Below are 5,683 nucleotides of genomic sequence, written 5' to 3'. Positions count from 1 at the left end.
TGTAGTCGATAGATAACAGAACCAATTAGGTCAGGGGTGGATCTTTAACTACCAGGCCCAGGGTGCGGCGCCGGGCTGTCTGCCTGTGGATTTCATTTCTGCCTTTTAGTTTTTACTTCTTGTTTCTTTGGAGGCAGAAATTGGGCATAAGATGATATGAGGGGTGGTCTCCTCCCTTAGTACTACCAGATATCAAGACTTAATATGAAGCTTTAATAATCAAAGTAGTATATTCATGGCATAAAGATAGACAAATCAATAGAACGGACTAGAGAGTCCAGAAATAAACCCACACATATATGGCCAGTTGATTTTGACAATTGTGCCTGCGTAAGAGAATGAAAGAATAATCTTATCAACAAATGATGTAAAAACAACTAGGTATTTTGGTGGAAAAAATACTCTAAATTTCCCAACTTACATCATACTTAAAGTTAACTAAAAAGGATTCAGAGACCTAAATGCAAAAGTTAAAAATGATAAAACTTCTTAAAAAAAAGCATAGGATAAAATCTTCACAATCTTAGAGTAAGCAAAGATTTCTCGGACAGAACACGAAATGTACTAATGATGAAAGGAAAAAAAGATGACAAAATTGGGTTTCATCACAATATAAGCCGTTTTACCCTCTTTAAGGTCCCAAATGACTATCAATACATTAAAAGTTTTGGAGTCTCATGTAATTAAAAGTCCTATTTGATCTTATTTGACTTATTTCTCAAACTTATTGGCCTTAGAACCCTTTAACAGAACACCAATTAATCTTTTATAGAACTTGTATTACAGAAAACATACTTACAAAGTGGTATTGAAAACAAATTTTCTTTTCTTTTGGAATAAACGATTAGCAAGGCTAATTTAGGGACGAAGAGCCAGAACAGCCAAATAGTTATTTTTGCCACAGAATGTTCTGTATTTGATGCATTTACATTTTACTATAATGCTTCTAATGTTTGGAGTTATAAACATTTCTCAACAGCAGTAAATTTTTTTTAAACAGCATTCTATAATAGCCGTACAATTTAATTAACTTGCTCTATGAATAGTTGTTTACAATTTTATTTACTTTTTATTCCAACCAAGATATCCTCATATAAAATTCAGCTGGAGAATCTGAAAATTTAAGCTTAGGTCACACTCATTAAAGTGGTCTAAAAGACATTGCCAGGAAGAGGTCTTAGTCCTAAAAGTTCTAGAAAGAAACTTATTCTATTTCACTTTATTTTGAGAGAAACCGGAGTATAGGGAAACGAGGTGATTCATACCTAATGAAAAATCCAAGTAATGGCAGAATGCAGAACAGATGTCTTGACAAGTGATGGGGATAACACTAAAGTTTCTCAGCTGTACATGTTAAATTAAAAGAGATAATAAAGATTAAGTTTCAATACATCCCCAATATGAACTAACCAAAAACCAGCATAAGAAAGAGTTGTCAATAAATAGTGTACTAATAAAATACACCACAGAAGTAACCATTCTCATGCAGTTGAAAGAGCAAATAAATTTTAGGTGAATGTAATATAGTATTTGGGTTCTTATCCAAAACAACAAGAAAATGTGTTATATTCCAAGAAAGCATTTAAAGGTTTATCACTGATTGCATAAAGTCAGAAGCTTATACAATACTGAAAGGCCATTTCTCTGAAAAATGGCTTTCAAAGGTAAGGTTTGGCAGTTTTGTTCTATTTGAAACATGAATAAGAAATGAGATTATTGAGCAGGCAAGGAAAATCTTATGTTTGCAAAGTTTACTTTGATGCTCAAACATAGTGAAAATTGAAAAGGTATTGGAAATAGCCATGCATGGTATTTGAACATCCTTTCATTCATACAAAAATAATGAACTATAAGGTATATAAGTTGTGTTGAAAGCCTTGGTATTTTATTTGCACATCTCATCACATATATAAAGGTCTTCTTTTTAAAATATACACTTGTTTACATTTATATTGTAAACCACAATGTATCTGAGATCTGTCTTAATCGATTTAGAAGTTTATTTTGCCAGGGTTAAGGATGATGACCTGTGACAAAATCTCAGGAAGTCTTGGGAACATGTGGGCAAAGCTGTATGGTTACAGCTTGATTTTATACATTTTGGGGAGACAGAAGTTACAGACAAAGACATAAATCAGTAAATCTGAGGTTTACATAGGTTTGGCCTGGAAGGATGAGACATTTTGAAGCAGGGAGCTTCCAGGTCATAGGTGGATTTAAAGATTTCTTGGTTGACAATTCATTGGAAAGCTTAAGCTCTCCATAAAGAAATGAGGTCAGCTTGACTACAGATAAGTAGGGGATTATGGAGGCCAAGATTCTTGTCGTGTAGATGAAGCCTCCAAGTAGCATGTGTCAGAAAGATAGATGTGCATGCCTTTTATTGGATATTAAAAGGTATCAGATTCTTTGAAAGAGCTCCTTAAGGAAGATTCTCTAAAAAATGTAAATTCCCCCATGAAAGATAGCTTTTCAGGGCTATTAAAAAATATGTTGAATAAATATATTTTGGGATTAAAATACTTTGATTTCCTTCAGGGCCCACTATCTGTCATGTGACATTATACCAGAGTCAGGTTGGAGTAGCCCAACCTCCAATTCAGCAGCTTATCTAGGAATGGGACACAGGCTGAAGACTGCTCTCTACAATGTTAGATGAAGGAAAAAAAACCTCAAGCTTGCCTTCCTTGATGGAAGTAAGTGATAACTCCACAAAGGAGTTAAATTGCTCTCCATTGTCATGGAAACAATCTTAGGATCTCTATTGTAATGTTAACAATTTGATCAGTTTTACCTAGACTCCAAAAGGGAGAGGGTATAATGAGGTATGTCCAACCCCCCTTCCCATCCCATCATGGTCTAAACTAGTTTTTCAGATTTCTTTGAAATCCCCTAGGCTGAGAGAGGCATCTATTCAAGTTGGGAGACTCCCTAAAATGCATGAAATCAAGCTGTAATTGAACTACCTTGGGCACAGGTTCTCAGCACCTTCTGAGACTATGTCACAGGTCACAATCCTTAACTTTGGCCAAATAAATCTCTAACTTGAGACCTGTCTCTGATACCTTTTGTTTTACAAATTGGTGATCAATGGAAGGGACCCAGAGTGGAGGTGCCCTGACTTTTCACAAATCTTCTATCAGCGCTTATTACCAGCTCGGGCTCCTCATTGCTCAAACCATGAGGACAATCTGCTGAGGTGAAAGAGCTTCCCCACTCCAGAGAATCTCTCAAATTTGGAGTGAAATCTAAGGTTCATTTTGCTGTATAGAAAAGCAAAAAAACAAAAAAACCCCTCCTTTTCTGGAGTTCTGCTCTCTTCCAATAAGAAAGGCAAATGTCCTTGCTTCCGTGACAATGACGAGCAATTTAACTTTTCTTCTGGAGTTTCCACTTGCTTCCACCAAGGAAGGCAAGTTTGAGTTTTTTTCCTGCTTCTAAGATTGTAGAGAGCAGTCTTCAGCCTGTGTCCCATTCCTAGATAAGTTGCCGAGTTGGGACTTGGGCTTGAAATTTCTGCTTAATGACTAAAGGTTTAGGTTCACAATCAGTGGGTCTTAATTTTCCCTCACTTTTAGAGTGCTCAGTAATTGTATACATTGTGGGATCATTTGCTTATTTAGTTTAAATTTTTTATTTGTATGTTTCCGTTTTTGTTGTTGCCTTTTGTTGTTTCAGCCCTTCTCTCATTGGGTTTGACCAACTGTACCAGGTTTGGTCATATCTGAAGCAAAGTCTCAAATTAGGGGGAACAAGGCCTCTAAATTGGTTGAAATTCCCACAGCTGCATAACAAAGGCGGGGGGAAGGGAAAAAGAGTCCAGCAAAAAGAAAAATTAAAACATTTGAGTACATGGGGGACTTCATGTACCCAGCAAGGCCACTTTTTGCTAGCGAAGCCTAAACTGAAAGAGCAATGGCAGCCACCTCATGTTGCAGTTCAATAGCTAAGATTTGCCCTTTTCACCCTGACAGCCTAGGTTTGGTTCTTACATCAAGTCCTTGCTGGTTTGATATTTGTGCTACTTTTGAAGTATCAGCTGTTTGTCCCAGCTAAGACAAGATAGTAACAGATTTAAAAGGATTTTTTTTAAGAGCTCTAGGGTTAAAGGTCAGCTTAATTAATAGCAAATATCCAATGTGTGTGTGTGTGTATGCTTTTTTTCTTTATGCTTTTTTTCTCTCCTCAGTCAACTAAGTTCCATTTCTTCCTTTTACTTCAGCCTGTCTCTCCTCCTTCTTGCCACCTCTACCCCATGAGGGACCTAGAAAGAAGAAAGGAATTTCTGGCAGCCTTGGATCCCTTGGGGGCTGGGTGGGAAAGGAGGCAGTGGGAGCAGTGGGCGACTAGACTCCTCTACTTATGAGAAGTCTGTTTTTCCTCATGGGATACCAAGAGTTATAAGCAAACAGATTTCCACTGAGGTCACAGAAAAAGCAGAAAAACAAAAAAACAAAACAGAAAAACTTCTTCTCTCTTTTTGTACTGCATTACATGATATTTTTTACTTTTGAGGGTACTGGGAATTACTTTGCATTATGAAAAAATGTTTAAACCTTGGTGTGTGTAATAACGAGGTAAGAAATATACTTTTAGAGGCAGCTAATGGCAATTGCTTAAATAGTTATTATTATAGGGGGTACCCTTTGCATGTTTAAAATTTAAAAAAGGGTACAGTTTAAACACTTAGAGAAATGTCTTCATAACAAATTGCACTGTAAGAACATAACATGGCCAGGTCTTATGGCATTTTCTCTCTTTTGGGTGACCGAGAATTCTCTGTGGGCTCTGCCCTGAGCTCAGTGGTCCAGTTAAAAAATAGAGACTAAAGTACAAACCTACCTACTTTTCAGCAGGTTTAGCTTTCAGGTTATCCAAATGGGCTTCCCATAAGGAAAAACAATCACTGCAGCAGGGTTTTTGTTTGTTTTTTTGTTTGTTTGTAACTAGCCTAAGAAATAAATATTTCACATTTTATCAAATTAATGTCTGTATTGTTTTCATTAGGTTTTTAAAAATTAATTAAAAAGCTAAACTTTAAAAGGATTAAAGTTTTATATCCATGTGAACTTCCTTTATCTCTTTTGAAGTATTTCAATTATCCGTTTAGTTAAATGAATAGCTATTATTCTACAATGACCTGTTTTAATAAATTTGTTTTGGGCCTTTAAACATCTTTAAGAAACATCCTCAAAAGAAAATCCTAAATTTAGTCTCTGATTTAGATTTATTGTTGGAGACTTATCGAAACTATAAAAATTAATCACCTCAAAGTTATAAAATCTTCCTACAGCTTCCAATTAAGTCATTAACTCCAGTATTACCACCTCCAGCCTGATGATTAGCTATCAGTTGAGACTCCCTCCAGCTCCAATAAAAAGGATCTTTTATCAAATATTTTTAACTAACCTTTGTGCTGCTAAGTTGCAGGGCTTTAATTCCTGGGTACCCCTATCTTCTCTAAAAGGGGGCACTGACTCTTACTGAATCCTAAAGGTCAACTCTGGTATCTGGCACCAAATTCAAGTTTACAAAAGCCTCATCTTCAAACTGGGAAAAAGATGGCAGTCAAAATAGTTTGCTTCCATATGACATTGGACCAGAACTGTATGCAAAGACATAAGTACTCATTTAATAATTTTTCCTCTGTCTAAATTAATATAATTTGTTTATGCCTTAATAT

This window comes from Macaca mulatta, chromosome 5 (assembly GCF_049350105.2).
Source record: "Macaca mulatta isolate MMU2019108-1 chromosome 5, T2T-MMU8v2.0, whole genome shotgun sequence".
Lineage (NCBI taxonomy): Eukaryota > Metazoa > Chordata > Mammalia > Primates > Cercopithecidae > Macaca > Macaca mulatta.
This window is presented reverse-complemented; position numbering follows the sequence as displayed.